Below are 18726 nucleotides of genomic sequence, written 5' to 3'. Positions count from 1 at the left end.
AATAACGCTTAATGGACTGAACATAGTGCATATAAGTAAAAAGGTACCCCTGCCATATTGGGACCCTGGAGCGTAGATTTAAGGATGAAGTTATAAATCAATTACAAAAGAACTCTGTCTGAAGACCCGCTTAGCCGATAGGTTAACGTTATATCAAAACATTTATGACTGTAGAAACACAAATAAAAGGATAAACTGTTACTGGACGATCTGGAGACGGCTAGTGCAGCCAGTGTGGTGACAAGTAGAGATACTGATGAACAAATGTGAGTATAATTGTTTTTAATTTTTACAAAATATTTTATTTCTTTTACAAACATAAATTATTATAAAAAAATAGAATATAAAGGAAATTTATTTTAAAATGTAAATAGTAAAAAATACGTAACTTAAATATAAATGCGTTTTGCTCAGGTGAAATGTAATGATGAGTTTTCAAGGTTCTTTGAGATTGGATCGGGTGTCCCTCAGGGCTCTGTGCTGAGCCCTGTGTTGTATTCCATATTCGCTGCGAACATTCCGGTCCTGGATGATTGCATCGTCGCCACATTCGCTGATGACACTGCTATCCTGGCCGTTAACAAAAACCCTGGCCTAGCCTCGCAGAAGCTACAAATGGCGCTGGAGATCGTGTGTGTGTGTGTGTGTGGCAGAAAAAGTGGAGGATTAAGGTTAATCAAGGTAAGTCGAGGCACGTCACATTTTCCATGCGGAGAGGTGACTGTCCCGGTGTTTTGATCTCGCAAACGGGGACTGTGCGGTATTTGGGAGTTCATCTGGATCGGAGTTTGACCTAGAAGTGTCAAAGAAGGATGAAGAGGAAACAGCTAAACGCAAAGTACAGGGAACTTCACTGGCTGCTACGGAGGAACTCAGGCCTCACGTTATCCAACAATATCTTAATTTATAAGGCTATCCTGCGCCCAATTTGGACGTAAGGTGTAGAATTGTGGGGATCGGCTAGTACTAGTAATGTTATTATACAACGATTTCAGAACAAAGTAGCGAGGGTAATTGTCGAAATTCCGTGGTACTCGCCGAATGATGAGATTCAGGATTATCTGAAGCTCCCATCGGTTCGTGAGATTGCACAACAGCGCAATGTCAAATACTTGCAGAGGCTTGAGAATCATGTAAACCACTTTGCAATTAATCTACTCGATAACAGCAGAGACGTCCGACGGTTGAAACGAGCCGATGTACTCGACTTAGGGTCTGCGTAATAGTTTGGAATCTAACACCGTCAAGTTTAGTGGTGTCGTATCTGATTGCTTGTTACTTCTTTTTTTTTTTTCGTTTTTATTTGTTATTAATGTTTGTTTTGTGGACTATATGGTGCTGAAATTAATGGTTTGTGACTTATGACTGAGCTTGAAATTTCATATTTGACTTTAAGTTTGTTTGCAACTGTTTATTGTGTATTATTTATTTTGGGGGTTCCTTAAGGACCTTCTTATCACGTGCTTTTGTCAGGAAAATTACTTATAGCTCCGCAGGAGAGCCGATTGTAATTATGATTATTACTGAGCAAAAAAAAATATAAACGCAATCTTTCTGACTGGAAAACTATTAACATAGATAAGAACAATGACCCTTTGCTTAAAAATAATCATGATCATGTAAGTATCGTAGACCATTTCAAACCTTCTTCTTCTTCTTTTTCTGTTTAGCCTCCGGAAGTATCATCAGGTTTACTTCAGAGGATGAATGAGGATGTTATGTATGAGTGTAAGTGAATTGTAGTCTTATACAGTCTCTGGTCGACCATTTCTGAGATGTGTGGTTAACTGAAACCCAACCACTAAAGAACACCGGTATCTAGAATTCAAATCCGTATAAAAGTAAATGTCTTTACTAGGATTTTAATCTTAGAACTATTGACTTCGAAATCAGCCGATTTGCGAAGACGCGTTCACCATTAGACCAAAACAATGGGTAGACCATTTCAAACCTAGGTTACTTGTACGGTCTCAAATTTTCATTTTCTCACCGTTTCAAACTGTAATGTCCAGACGGTAGTGTGTCAGTTTTAGTGTGTAAAATGTACCGTTTGTCATCGTAAGGTGATAGAACCGTTTTGGACTGAGAGACCGTAAAGATTCGATGTAGCTCACTTATACAATGTGCTTCAGTAACTGTAATGACATAGTGAAAGACGTACTGCCTGTAGATAACGTGCTTAAGATCTGTAGCAATAGATATAATAGCCCCCTCAGGGACTAAGATATTAATTAGACAAAATTTAATCCTTTTACTAGATTTTTCGTTGTCATCATGGCCATAGAAATATACTGTAGTAAAATGACTAATTCTTTTTTTCTTTAATAATGCCTGTAAAATTTTGTAAAATTTATCTGTAAAGTATTTCTCACAATTATGAGAATAATCAACGTGTCGCCTCCTAGCTAAACGTTCGAGCGATTGAAACGAGCACTGACAGGGTAGTATGGTACATTTACATATAATTTAAACATCTTTTCTAATAATAAAATTTATTTCCACCGTTTTAAAATTAAATACATGTTACATGTACAAAAATTATCTTCATTTTTGAACATTCTGATATTCAAATTAAAAATAGTAATCGTATATATTAATCAAAGTGTCTGAATGAATAAAAAATGATATTTAAGGAATACTCGGATTTTTAAAAAATAGGAAAGATGAGAATTTAGATTGTTCAAGGTTTAAAAAATTAATTTCTACACAATTTCAACCAGTGTAATCAAAATTAAATCAAATAGTCAGCTTAAATATAAACTTTTATTGTTTACGTTGTTAAACTGATTACGTGGTAGTTTAGTACTTACAGTTTCAGAATAATAGCACGGTCTACATTTATGAACTTATTTAGGCTATTTATCAATTTATTTGATTTTTTATACCGACTAAAAATAAAAGTTATTTAATTTAAAAGGAATAATAAATTATACGTTTTGTTCAGAATGATTTTTTCTTTGTTTTTTTTTTTTAATAAAAGGTTTTGTTACTAATAAAAATAAACCAAATATATATTAAGTTGACTATTTGCAAGATTTTATTTTAAACATTACTCCCCTTTTCATTATACAAAACAATTAAAAACATTTCAGTGGTTGTAATTAAAATTAATTGCTTGTGATGGTTCACGAAACGGTTTAAACACACAACTTTTAGGTTCAGAAAAAAAAACAGCAGTATTTAAAAACTGTAAAAAAAAAATTAAAGTAACGTTTTAACCGCATCACGCCCTAACTCTGTTTTGCAAACGTAAGTTGGTTTCTGTTTAATATGGAATGTACAGTCTAAAATAGGTTTACTGGTATATCGTTAAAAAAGGGAAATGCTTCTTTTTCAATATTTTTACCTTTGTTATGAAAGTAATGGAAATTAATAAAACTAGATTATTTACTTTTTTTTTTTAGAATAAAATGCAAGGATTTTTTTTTTTAATTTTAATAATACGTACAAAAATAAATTAAAAATATTGTTTTATGAACTTTTTATCTTTTTCCGTCAATTTCCCCGCCCCTTGGAGCCTGATTCGCGACTAAGCATAAGCCCAGCCCCAAGGGATGCCATCGCCTCAAACTACCTTGGAAGGGCACAAGACTCTGCCCAGGTAGCTGGGACTCGGTCTTCCTTGCTTGCCGTCTTGAATGAGGGTCCAAGGGGTTTCCCTCACCGACAGGTTTCCCTGTTTTATGAACTTAGTTGGGACGCTTTCTTTAAATTTATTTGTATTAGTTTGCACTTGAAATTTAGAGAATGATTAATTTTTGGAATGATTTTTTTTTTCATTTAACAATTGCAAAATAATATACGTTTATATAACGATAAATTCAACACAATATTTAAATGATAAAAAGCGTCTTGAGAAAATCTTACTTTTATTGCGTAAATTCTAATTAATAATATACGGTTATAGTTCTTTATAATTTTCAAGATAACAGAGTTGATTTGATTTAGTTTTATTATAATTTACTTATAAAAAAAACATATTTTAATAACTTCAGTCGTATGTTTTTTAATACATAAAAAATAATAAAAGTAAATGTCTATAAATGTTTACACTTTCCTCAAAAGTTTTAATAAATATGTTTCCACTGTAATGACATTGTAGAAATCAATTGAGATAACGATATAATTTGGATGAAAATATCATAAGATTTCATAAGAAAGCTACCTATTGTAAAGGATACCGTAATTGGGATTCTGGAAAATTTCGGATATATCCTCGCGTTTCACATCCCCCGGACCCCAAAACCCTCGTCAGTTCAAAAGTTTATATCTACGCGCGCGCGCGCGCACACACACACACACATATATATATATATTATATATATATTTCACTTTCTTTGGCGACACGATAACTGCCGTAATTTTGCGCTAATCAATTTTAAATTGATACATTAAATTTAAAGACCAAAAATGTCGTCGATTTGTTAATGGGCAAAATCGGACCATGCGGGTGGAAATCGGGGAGCTCTTTCAAAAAAAAAACAAAAAAAAAACGCTATAACTTTCTTATTAAGTAAAATATCGAATTCTTTTAAAGTTCCTACTATTCTTTAGATAAGAGCCTAAAACTTATTTATGTAAAATGTTTTTATATCACCAACCATTGGCCCAGAGGGTGGAAAAAATGGGATTTCGAAGACAAAAACGATCATACCTCTCTTAATAGGCATAGTATCGAATCGTTTAAAGTGGTCGTTAGTCCTCTAAATATTACCTTAAAACCTTTGTCTGAAACAATTTTTTATATGACCAACCCTTACGGTAAGAGATGACCAAAATTTTGCTGGAATTATAAGAAGATGAGGCTTGTATGCTAAACATGTGAAACTTTTTTCACGTGCAACCATTGCCGTATTGAGTAAATTTTATGTTTTTCTTAACTTCAAGGTGGAAATCTTTTTTATCCCCTACTTAGAACCGCTGAAATTTACCTCCGCTTTCCGGCGTGCCGAAAGGGATTTTTTTTATCGTTTTGATAAAATATAACAGGAGAAATTAATGAGCTAATTTTTCGCGAAAAAACACATAAAAATACAGTTATTCCATTCAAAATCACTGATATTTTCTGAGAAAAATATGAAAAGGATATGTAATTATGTCAAATGGAATTATTCTAGGTTTACATGGAAGATATTTGTCGTGATTTTTACACCCTTCCTATTGCCAGTATTAGATGCTACTGGAAGATTTTAGTACATAAATAAACGTTCAGCCGATTGTCCTCCGTAATTTTTCCCTCCCATTTAATTTTTGCATACTTCTGGCAGAAAATTGCACTAGCTTTACGGGAAAAAATATTTTTAAAATTCTTGAATTGTTGCTTTACATTAAAAAAATTAAAAAAAATTATTAAAGCATTAAAAAGAAAATAAATATTATCTCTTAGAGATATTATTTTCTTTATTATTTGAAATAATAATATTTGCAATATTGAATATGTTAATGTGAACTGTAATATTTGTTTGTGAAAGCCAAAAAGAGGGAATATCAATTGCTTGAAATACAGAGCAATCATCCGTTTTTAGTTTTTCCTTCAAAAGTATCCGCATAAGTATTTCTCTAGAAATTCTCCTACGGCGCATTTGATTCTAGGCTTCCCCCCATAGTCATTCTATTTTTGGAGTATGCGCCCCCGTATGTTCACCAATGAAATTCTGCAAATGGTTCATAGTATTGTACGCATAATTTTTGTTCAAATTACTTTCCACTGTACGCTACCTACTGATATGAGATTGTTACTGAACCCGGTGTTATGTGCGCTACTATAATCGGCAATAACATATCTGTAGAACGATTATCTACTGCGAAGATGAAATATTCCCACGTTTCACGGCATAGCCCACCGAACATCCATTCCTTCTGAGAGAATTTGTCGATGTTCTTCCTCCTTACCAATAAAGAGAGACAACTCTTTTTCTACCCGGGACACTGATTACAGTATATGTTTTTAAAATTTTCTAGGTGCACACTTCAAATAGTAATTTCTCCATTCGACAGAAGACAAACTGATGACTGTGTTTTGTTATTAGGTTTAGAGGGTCTAAACTACGACTTACGGTAAAGCCCATCAGGGCTTAGAACGGAGGTGGTGGTGTGGAGACCGGGATCGTAACAAGGCGGTTCCCCTATCGGTTTGCGTTGAGGTTGGTAAAATACCAAAACGTTAAAACAAGTAAACATAATTCATTTATCTCTTGATAAGAACACAATTTAAACAGATTCGCAGGAAGATCCTTAACGATGCCAAATTTTTATTAATAAAACTGTGTCAATAACGGTACAACCCTGCTCGAATAACTACGATACGCTGGTATAAATTTAAAAATAAATATCAAACATTCCAAGTAAGTATACAACCAGTACGATGACGTAGTCAGACAAATGGAAACGTCCTTGCTAAATTTTAACTTAATAATCATAATTGCACCAACCTCTTGGAGGTAATATATTAAACTTAAACAGATAGAAATGAACATGAATTTAAGTTATAAATTTTGTAAATACAGTCTTTTGTAAGTACAGCAATAAATTTAATGTAAATCGTGGAGTAATGACGTTCGACATAATGGTGGGGAGGATAACAGAGAACGATCGTTCAGCTATCCAATTTTAAAATCGTATCCGTTATTAAAGTATAAATAGTTATTTTTTGTTTTTTTTTTTGAGTTGAAATGGGGGAAAATGTATGAAAAATAATTTTATATTTTTTTATATTATTTTTATAAAACTTTTCATTCATTTTACTCTGGAAAGAAAAAGAAAAAACATACGTTTTCTTCTTTTTTTTTGTCTTCAGTCATTTGACTGGTTTGATGCAGCTCTCCAAGATTCCCTATCTAGTGCTAGTCGTTTCATTTCAGTATACCTTCTACATCCTACATCCCCAACAATTTGTTTTAGATCTGTTCAATATACATAAATTATATTTACTATTTATACAACTAATGTATCTTAAATGTAATATAAAAATTAGGCAATTCCTATAAAATTATAGAAAACATGAAAGACATTTTATATTCCTTTCCTTTATAAAATTCATTTTAGTTCATACATAAAATTGATCAATTATTTTTATACAAAAATTTCTCCATATTGATGTATTTTTGAGTGTGTATTTTTGTGTGTTTTTAATTTTTGAGTGTGTGTGTGTGTGTGTGTGTGTGTGTTTTATATCTGAGAGGGATAAAAACAAAAAAAGAAAGGCAGCTGAAGTATAGTTGTTAATTTTACTTTTATAAGTACAGAAAAAAACATCTTATCCTATTGTCAAGAGTATAGAATAAAATCTGTGTTGTTTTGATGGTAATATTTAAAACAAAAAATGCCGTTTAGTTAATGTTCAAGGACAAAAATGAGTACGTGCTATAACAAATAAAATACATACCACTATAGCTTACAATAAAAAACATATAGAAAGAGTGGAGAGGGTAAAATGACAAACGAATAAGTGGGAGATAGACGGACGTGACTCAATAGACAGACACGCGTTTTATCTTTTTAACTGTTTTACAGTAGCAAATGTTCAGCTTTGTAAGGAAGAAATAAATCAATCTCGTTTTATATTATTTTAAAAGTTAGCGTACACGAGTACATGTATTATTAAATAAATTAAAAACTGTTTTTTTTTTTTTTTTGTCTTCAGTCATTTCACTGGTTTGATGCAGCTCTCCAAGATTCCCTATCTAGTGCTAGTCGTTTCATTTCAGTATACCCTCTACATCCTACATCCCCAACAATTTGTTTTACATACTCCAAACGTGGCCTGCCTACACAATTTTTCCCTTCTACCTGTCCTTCCAATATTAAAGCGACTATTCCAGGATGCCTTAGTATGTGGCCTATAAGTCTGTCTCTTCTTTTAACTATATTTTTCCAAATGCTTCTTTCTTCATCTATTTGCCGCAATACCTCTTCATTTGTCACTTTATCCACCCATCTGATTTTTAACATTCTCCTATAGCACCACATTTCAAAAGCTTCTAATCTTTTCTTCTCAGATACTCCGATTGTCCAAGTTTCACTTCCATATAAAGCGACACTCCAAACATACACTTTCAAAAATCTTTTCCTGACATTTAAATTAATTTTTGATGTAAACAAATTATATTTCTTACTGAAGGCTCGTTTAGCTTGTGCTATTCGGCATTTTATATCGCTCCTGCTTCGTCCATCTTTAGTAATTTTACTTCCCAAATAACAAAATTCTTCTACCTCCATAATCTTTTCTCCTCTTATTTTCACATTCAGCGGTCCATCTTTGTTATTTCTACTACATTTCATTACTTTTGTTTTGTTCTTGTTTATTTTCATGCGATAGTTCTTGAAAAATCATACGTTTTCTAAACAGATGAAAAGATTGAAATAGGTTTTTTAAAATAAATTATTATGATTAGTAATTTTATAATCTAGTAAAGAGAATTCTGAATCCCTGCAAAGTTTAAGTAAAGTAAAAATATAGCTTATAAGAGGAGGGTTCAATTTAAATTATAATTTACCATTTATTCAAAAAGTAATATAAAACTTGTAAATTAAACGCATTATTTTTCAACACAGTCTCCCTTCTTTTCAATACATATTCGCCATCTTTTGGATAGCTTCCTTATTTCTTCAGAAAAAATTCCTATTGCTGCTGACGGACCCACTCTAGACGAGCTTCAGTGTCTTCTTCATTCAAACAAACATTATACCACGTAAAACCTCTTTTAAGTGTCCAAACATGAAAGTCAGAAGGTATGAAGTCCAGAATATTGGGGTAAACCGCAAAATAGTTCACTTTAATTCACGGATTGTAGCTATCGTATGAACGGTCACATTATCCCATAAAATACAGACAGAATGTATACTTGATTCCGCTTGTTTCAATTGGCTGTTTATACCCTTCAGTAAATTTGTCAATACTATGTGTTTATGTTACGCTGCTTTGTTAATAAATTAATATGTAGAACATCCCGCATTTCCAAAAGAATGAAGCCATACTTTTTCTTGCTGAAAAAGTGTTTTTTTTTTTTTCAGTTTTGGAAATAAAGAATCGCATTGTTTTTTGAAGCTATCGATGCACTTTTACTTTCTAGGTTGTAATTTTTTATCTAATTTTATTACTAGTGAGTACTTTAAATTTATCGCCTTTTTCTTCATATTGTGCTAACAATTTGTTAGCTCAACTCAAACAAATTATTACAAACAAAAAAAGCCAGCTCCAGGCGTGTCTGCTTGTGTTTGTCAGTTACCATTTGTAGAATCCAACATGCACATACTTTACGGTAATAAAGTTAGACGATCGTTTTGAATGAGCGTTTTAATTCTGTCATTCATTTCTTCAGTCGTCGATGTTTCTGACGGGGAGAGTGCGGTTCATTCTCTACATCTTCTCGATCGTTTTTAAAAAGATTTACTCCATTCAAAATGCTTATATTTTTTCCTCACTAAACTGTTTTTAAGTATTTCTCAAATTTCTGACGGTTTTACATTTTCTTTTGTAAGGAATTTTTGTAATAAAACTTTATTCCACGCATAGATACACTTATTTTCCATTCATATTTGTAACAAATTGCATACAACAGCTGGATGCTGAATGACTGCAGCAAGTTAGTTTTTGTCTCCATATTTTAGTTTGAACACTCCTATTTTATACATCACAATTTCAAATGTGTTCATTTGAAATTAAAGAGAGAAAAAATAAAATATGTTACTATGTAGGGCGGAAGGAAAAACAATTTTTCTGTTTTAAATTCTAGAATCGCTGTCAAACTCAATTTAATTTTACAAATATTTCATACATTACCGACAAATTTACACTTCTCAAGCAAGAACTGTTAGATAATATTTATGTAGTTGGAAATGGTAGGTAAAATGATAAATAATTATAATATTTTAAAAAGGATATTAAAATAGAATTGCTTATAAATGAATGCAGTATAATAATATATTCAATGGAGAATAATACGCATATACGAATATTTTCAGTAGCTATCATAAAATTACTGTTTCTTATGGAAGCGGTTACACATTACATTTGTTGCTTTAAGGTATCTGTTCTAGTTTTTCTTATGGGTGTAACGCATGTAAAACACTTCACTTTAATAGGAAATAATTCAATTTGCTTTCTCTGAAAGTAATGATCTTCAGTTTACAGCTTGTCGCTGTGGTAAACAAAGCGAAGTTGTAAATTACTGGGGGTGAATATTATTTCTCTTTCGGTATGTTGATAAGGTATTTTTTTTTTTTTTAACAAAACAAAGGGAAATAACTTAACTCGTTGTATTCCTTAATAAGCCAGACTCAAGATACTTATTATTATTATTGAGAATTTCTGTATCGTTTTCAGAAATGACCTGCGACTCACGTCAGGTTGTCCGTAACCAACGTTTATATATTAGCCATACATCATGAAAGCTTGCTTACTTTTAAAGAAATGGTAATTATTATTACATAAATTACCAATAATTTATTTCTATTTTAAACAATACAAACATTAATAATATGCATTACTACAAAGAATATACGTAATGAGAGTGTACCAATACGATGACAGACAACAGAACAGAGACCCACCGGGTTGGTCTAATAGTGAACGCGTCTTCCCAAATCAGCTGATTTGGAAGTCGAGAGTTCCAGCGTTCAAGTCCTAGTAAAGCCAGTTATTTTTACACAGGCTAGATCGTGAATACCGGTGTTCTTTGGTGGTTGGGTTTCAATTAACCACACATCTCAGGTATGGTTGAACTGAGAATGTACAAGACTACACTTCATTCACACTCATACATATCATCCTCATTCATCCTCTGAAGTATTATCTAAATGGTAGTTACCGGAGGCTAAACAGGAAAAATAAAGACAACAGAGCAGAAAAAAAATGTTTTTTATTCTATGAAGAATATAATTGGATAGTCTTCGATCATGTTTTAATTTTTCATTCGACTTACTTTACAGTTTCAAAGTTTGCAGGAAACCGATTAAAAATAGAGAAAAAATTACGTTAAAAATAAAAATAAATATTGTTTTATTAAATCGTAAAATTTCGCCAAAACTTGTTCTATTCAATTAGATTTTTAAAAAACCTCTAGAAATTAAAAATTTTTTTTTTTTTTAATCATATATTAGGCTTCCGTCTGTTACACCACCCTAAACTTTGAATTGATCTTGTCATCTCTTCCTCGGGCCTATTGGACTCACCCCTATTGGACGATAATCATAAAATCTTCTGGACATCTTAGATTCCGCCATTCACTGCACATGATCCAACCACTGTTTTTGATATTCTTAAAAATTCGTATTCAGTTTTTATAAACCAATTTCTCTTCGAACATCTCAGATTCTCCTTTTGTCAATTCGTCTGTAATCTGCCACTGACCTTATGAATCGCATTTCCGCTGCTTGTAATTTTGATTTATGTGCAGTTGTCATTGTCCACGTTTGGTTCCCAAAATGGCAAGAAGGAACATTGCTCAGTAGACAAGACAAGGCAAGACAATACTCCAGAATTTTAGATGAACCTTATTTCTCAAGGTTTTTCTTTATGATGCCATTTGAACGATTAAAATTTTCAATTTTTATCTCATATATCTATTTCTCCTAAATAAGATATATCATAAAAATGTTTAATTGTTCTCTCGCTCAGTTTGAATCTAGGCAAGCCTCACCCTAGGGGTGGGTCGCAGATGGCGGTTAGTGAACGGCCCTAGGATATTAAGATTCGCTGCGAATAAGGTTTTACCAAATAAGCAATCCCGGACCGAGGAGGCAGCATTATCAGGATGAATGAGGCAGTAGTACTTTGCGATGGGGTTGCACTTTTTAAATTCCTTATGCCGGTTTTGTGACATGCGAGTAAGAGCCGCCATTAAATAAGTTCTGCCGATGAAAATGGTCAGTATTCTTAACAACAGAAAAGGTTATTCCCAACGATGTTTTAGGATAGAATAACCTACCCTTGGTTTACAGATGATAACCGACCACTGTCTCAAAGGCGTATGTGGAGTAATTTCCCTTTGGTGGAGTGAGTGGAAGAATATAGGAGGTGGGTCTCCGAATGAAACCCAAGCCACATATCCAGATGCTCGAAGATGGCAACCTCATCATTGGTCTTACCTGCTACTGGGCTAGTAACCCGCTAAGGGAAACTCAAATACTAAAAACCATTCAAAAGAAGAAAGCCGAACTGGGGATTTGGTAACAAATTTAAAAGTTGTAAAAATTATTTATTGCCTAGCAAATACAATAATTAAATACTATGTTATAAATACATATTTAAAGTTGTATTAAGTACTGCATAAATATTTTTTACACCAGAAGTAAAAAACTCTGTTGAAAGTAAGATTAAAAACGAATTTTTGAAAATTTATTGAATTATTAGCCACAGTATCCTGCGGAGTCAATACAAACAACCTCCTGGAACTAGAAAATTGTAGTATCTATAGTATTAAAAAATCTTTTGAATTTAGGTATTCATTTACATCGATAGAATTTCATTCTTATACTATTACTGGTCTGAGGAACCTTATTAGGAACAAGACCAATTTTTTTTTATGGGTTTACTAGCTGACCCGGCAATGCTTCGCTATTGCTAGATTTGGGTATATATATATATATATATATATATAGATTAAATATATATATAGATTAAATAAACGCAATTGAAAGTTTGAAAAAGGATTAAAAAATGAACATTACGGGACTTCACAAAATTTAATCTTTTATTTATACTCTATTTCCATTTTCCCTATTTCTGTGTTTCTCTGTTCCCTACTTCTTTCCCAATTTCCCCATCTCCATGTTTTCCCTTCCCCTTTCCCAATTCCATTTCCCCATTACCCCTCCTCCTTTTCCCTTTTCCTTTTCAAGTTTCCTTTCTCCTTTTCCCCCTTTTCCGTCTTCCCTTTACCCGTCCTCCATCTATCCTTTCTCCCTTTTCTTCTTTCCCTTTTTCCCGCGCGTAAATCGGTCCAGTAGTTTTTTAGTTTACAGCGGACACACATACGAACATTGCCTTTTTTATATATGTAGAAGAAGAAATTCTGTAAGTATATTTGTTAGTTTCTTTCGTAAATATCTCGAGACTGACGCCACCTAGCGGGTATAGCTTTTGCAAAAATATTTCTTTTCACGAACCTATTATATATTCTGAATATGGGCCAAATGGGACCGGAATTACAATTTTTCAAAATATCTCGACCCCAACGCTACTAAGCGGGTTCAAACTAATTCAGAAACATTGGCGGGTGTGCCCACAACAACTTACCAAAGTTTCATCGCAATCGAATGAATGCCATAGGAACGCATACGAGACAAACAAACAAACATTAAACGGTAAAATAAATGCTACTTTGAATTGTCTTGTATTAGGCCTAAATTATACCGTCAAGATTAGAATTGTAATTAGTCTTAGCTCCTTGCTGTTATTTTAAACGAATTACTTCCAGTTACCTAAATCACTTTCCTCTGTTCTAGTAAAATCTGGACTTATCTTTATTGAAAATTAATACAAGGTAACAGATATCAAATAAATAATCTTCATGCATAGTAGAATATTTAGGTTTAAAATAAACGAAATTTAGATGGTTAAATAGTTAAAAATCCGAGTTACTCGTAGAATATATTTTTATATGAGATATTTCATTATTTTCTATAAACTATTGATCGCTTTGTCCCTTATGCAAACAAAAATAAATAAAAATACCTAATGGTGATTATTACAGGAGTTTCATGTAATGCAAATCTACAGATGATGAATTTTATGAGTTTGAAGGTATAATATCTTTTAAAAATCGAATAGCAAATAAAGGGTTCTTTTACAACTTACATGAAGTAGCGAAGGATTCAACAGGTATAAAACAAAAATATAAATATTAAACTGTATTCAGCAGTCATGCTGTAAGTTCTTTCGGCAAGGCAGAATATACTCTGGTAGAACTTCTGTGGTAGTCTGAAGATAATTAATTTTTAATATTAACTTAACTTTAGCTTTTAAATTATAATTATATTATTTTTCAGAACTGTACTAAGTTTGTTTTTATTTAAATACATTAATAATGAGGCACCAATCAATCTTAATTATTTTCCTAAATTACAAAGAAATTTTACATAAATAATACGAAGTTTCTGTTAAATGACGTAAACGATTGTAAATTACCTGATATAAGGCACAAGTTAATCCCAAAAATACTATACCAACTCTTTAAGTACAACTAGAATTTATTAGTATTATTTAGAAAATGGCATTCTGTTTTCTTCTTCAAAAACCCGAAAAAACATAAATGGGTATTAGTATACCAAGCCTAGCAAATCCAGATATATAATTGTAAACGAGATACCAACACAATTTTGGGTTTGGTGAATATTATTTTCTTAGAGAAAGTTTCAGTAATACCTCATGTCCAGCACAAATATACAATTTATTCGGGACAGTACTGTATAGGAAACACCGTGTATATTTTATATACTATTTTTAATCATTAGAGGATTTCAAGAATATAGAAAAATATATGCTCTTTATTTTGAGGGATAAAAAGTTAATTAACGTAAATAAATTGCTACAAGGAAAGTTGAAAACGCGTGTTATGATGTAAAACTACAAAAATAAATTCTAAAAGTTTTAACATGTAACACGTGCGTTTTATATTTTAACATCGGGAAGGTTTCCTGATGAAGAAATCAAAATTTGTTATATTATAGTATCAACATAACTGTCTGTGTTGGGCCTAAATAATAGGGTCGGGACTGGATTTGTTCTTATTTTATAGAGGTAAATTGCCATTAAACTGTAGCTCTTGGCTGTTACTTTAAAATAATAGCTTCTAGTTAACTAAATCACGTTGCTTTATTACAGTAAAATCTGGACTTATTTATATTGTAAATTATTACAAGGTAATAGAAATTGTGTTAGATAATACGTTAACTTCTTATGCTAAATATTGATAATAAATTTTGCTATTATATAAAATTTCAATTTTTTTAAAAATAAAGTTTAATATTATAAGCAAAATATTTTAATTAAAAATTCCTCTTTTAATACGTTTTTACTTTTTTTTAATACTGTTATACATTAAAATTTAATAAAAGAAAATATTTCTTCTTAAAAACACGTTAAAATATCTATTCAGATTTTTTTTTTTTGATTTTTTTTTTATGTCCATTACTTAACTTTTTCTTAATAAGTAAAACTAATTAAAGAAAAAAAAAATTAAATACAAATTTAAATTATATAAATAGGCCAAATACAATACATCTGCGAATATGTGAATTAATGTGTAGTAAAAAAAAAAATTGAGAAATATAATGTAAATCACTGGTTCTTTCAAATCACTTCTTTCTTTCAAACAATATTCAATTTTAACAAATAATATTCTGCTGAAGTACTTTAAAAATATATTCTATTAGAAAAAAATTACAATTTCTGATATACAGATTGATTCAAGAGGAAAGGGAAATAGTTTAGGAACCTATTCTACATCTTGAAATAAGGAAAAAAGTTGTACAAACATATGTCCAGAAATGCTTTGTTATCGATTTATGATTAGCGAAAACTTTCGCCTGGATTTCAGTTTCACAGGTGAAATGAGGTCATAATGAAATTTTTAAGACGTTGTGTAAGAGGTAAACTTGATGGTTTCTTATGTTTGTTGACCTGAAAAATCGTATAAAACAGGTCGCAGAACAGTATCTCTCATAGCTTTCATGATATCCAACGTAAAACAGAAAAATTTGGTGACGAAAAATAAGTTTTTTTAGGCTTGAAGTAAATGATTAATAAATGCGAAAATTTTATCATCAAAACTTGTAGAGAATTTTATTTTGTGAAAATTGATGTACTAAAACATAACAGAATAAAACCTAACAGAAAAATATTATTAATAGTAAATAATTAAAATTGAATTTTAAACTGAAGATCATAAAGTATAGGATATATACACGTTATCACACAAGCCGGCCTCCGCGAGTGATAGCGTCTCGGCCTTTCATCCGGAGGTACCGTGTTCGAATCCCGGTAAGGCGTCGCATTTTCACACACAATACAAATCATTCATCTCATCCTCAATACGTTACGGTGGACCTGGAGGTTAAACAAAAAAAAAGAAAAGAAAAAATTTTCACACAAAGAGGTGAAACAATTTGTAAATAATTTATTAAAGCACATATTGATAAAATGTATTATTATTATTATTATTATTATTCCATATCAAAGGAAAAGCGCCGTCCCCCGACTGCTTCTATTGCCCTGGTGTATGGGACGGCACCGAGCACACCTTTTTGAAATGTGCTCGGTGGGCTGCAGATCGAGGGACACTCGAGGCGGATCTCGGAGCACTGAGCCCCCAAATTGTGATTGCGATGATGCTCCGTAACCTGAGCAGCTGGGAGAGTGTAGCCCGACTCGTCGACAACATTGTCAGGACAAAAAGGGTGACCTGGGTGGTCCTAAAAATTTGGTAGCGCCTTCTCAGGCTAGTATAGGAGGACTCGGCCGGAATGAATGTGTTAAACGGTTCTGGGTCGAGTACTGGTAGAAAGAGGGGTGGTTTTAGTTGGCAGTCTGCTGATGGTGATTGGTTAATACCATCAGTTGGAGTCCGACACTCCATGCGTAAATGCATTTTCACCTCCCTTCGCAAAAAAAAAAAAAAGTATATATATATATATTATTGTTATTATAGAAACATAAATTATTATTAAAAAAAGTTGATAAAATAATAAATAATTATTTGTAAGAATTTTTAAATTTTCATTTAAAACAAAACTTAAAATACTTAAGTGATAATAAAAAATTACCCAATCATGTTATACTGTAAGAATTCAGTCTAATAAAATAGAAAAAAAAAGGTCAATTAAATTCTGTCTGTAAATTACTCACGTAATTCATTATTGTTTTCGTAAACCAGAGTTACTATTAATTTTTAATAAAATATTTTATACGTAATACGTTATTATTAACTTATATGTTGATTTTTTTACTTTATTCGTACATTTATACAAAAATAAATAAATGTATATATGAAAACTACTTTACTTACTTTACTACCTTACTTTGCATTAAAGTGAACCACTTAATGGATAATTTCCTAGTTTGATCCTTCTTTTCTAAGAGAAGTTTTGTTTCTAGTAAAATGTTTCTGTGGTCTAAGGGAACTCCTTTCTTTAAAATTAGCGTTCAGAACATACCACTTATTTGAGTAGTTGTTATCGTAGTTTCAAATTCATATTACTTTCATAATTATTGATCGGATTGCTAATATGGAATAAGACGGTAAAAATACCTTTTGTGAGAACAAAGTTACGCGAATACATTCAATCGCTATTATTTGAATAGTAAATGATTCTTAGAAATTGATAGTATTCCTATGAGGGAATTTTTTACTTTTTTCATGCTTCTTGTTTATTTAGTTCAAATAGAAATGCCTGCATAACGTAGTAATCAAAAGCAGATTGGTACAAGTAGACAAGAAGCTTGTTGCTATCAATTATGGATCTATGAATTAAGAAATTTAAAAAAAGTGTTTTTATGGACTGTAATCCTTATAAAAACGGTTTGATATGTTGGTAAAATATATACAGTAAGTATAGGAGAAAGAAAAAGATAAAGGATAAAAGAATTGTCATAGAATGAGGCTATAAAAAATTTGAAACAATAGACAATAATGTCCTCTTACAGCACAATAATATAACTTAAGTAACCCAGTAATGTTACTCTTAAAACTAAGATAAGAGAACAGAGAAATTTGTGGATATATGTTTTGCAAAATATTTAAGTTTGTTTACTAAAGATTAGAACGTAAAAGTTCACTTAATCTGTCTTAAAAATTTATGTAGAGATTAAAACTTATAAATTGAAAGAAGCATTTGTTTAATCGATTATATGAGTATGTAAAACCGATGACGGAGGATGTAGAGTATTATAAATGAGTTGTGGTTAAAAGTTTGGTATAGAAAAAAAAGTTAATGGAGAAATAAATGCGCTCAACTAGTTAAACGATTACAATAACAAAAAAAAAAAATTGTTATAAGTCTTACCTTAGAAACGAATACTAAAATAAATTCTTTTTTATTGTGCGCCCCGCACTATTTTTTTATGAATTATTTATAATTTCTTACCTCCTTTTATGAAATAAAAGAAGTATTGTGATCGCGAAAAATTTCGGTTTTCATATTTCAATGAAAATATCCATTTTGACTGTCCCTGAATCCATTTTGACTAGTTTCGACGAGACGTCTGTATCTATCTCGCAAAACTCAAAAACGATTAGCTCATAGGATGTTGAAATTTTGGATTTAGGCTTTTTGTTAACTGCAGTAATAAGCTCTAATTTAGAGCTTTGCAACGATATATCATTGCAATTCAACTGGTACTTTTTTTCAATGATTCCAGTGATATAGCCAAATGAAATTTTTAATTAATGAAATATTTGGATTTTACAAGTGGAAGACACATCGGTTCGAATCCACTTCATCTCCTTTTTTAACTTTTTTTTAAATTTTAATATATTGATAATTATTAACCTGTGATTGTAGAAATCTTTACGATAAATAATAATTCAATAATAACAATAAAAAAAGTTTTAAAAAATATCAGAAGTTATTAATGAAATAAAATTTTATGTTCTTTTCATTTTAAAAAAAATGTGTATATGTAATTTAATAGGCGTCATATGGTGTCCACATCAGATTTACTCCACACAATCGCCGGAATTTGAAACTCTTGACCATCTGAAAGCAAGAATACCACTTTTCCACTAG

At 31.4% G+C, this 18726-nt stretch overlaps 2 protein-coding genes across 5 annotated transcripts in view; one reads left to right on the top strand and one right to left on the bottom strand.

The window, feature by feature from the left end:
• The window catches only part of LOC142322266 (N(4)-(Beta-N-acetylglucosaminyl)-L-asparaginase-like), an 869152-nt gene that overhangs the window by 231122 nt on the left and 619304 nt on the right, over positions 1–18726 (top strand). The gene's annotated exons all lie outside the window — the stretch shown is intronic.
• The window catches only part of LOC142322267 (zwei Ig domain protein zig-8-like), a 694854-nt gene that overhangs the window by 459101 nt on the left and 217027 nt on the right, over positions 1–18726 (bottom strand). The window lies entirely within an intron of this gene.

This window comes from Lycorma delicatula, chromosome 3 (genome assembly GCF_047948215.1).
Source record: "Lycorma delicatula isolate Av1 chromosome 3, ASM4794821v1, whole genome shotgun sequence".
NCBI lineage: Eukaryota > Metazoa > Arthropoda > Insecta > Hemiptera > Fulgoridae > Lycorma > Lycorma delicatula.
Note: the sequence above shows the minus strand (reverse complement) of the source record. Positions and strands in the feature narration are given on the sequence as shown.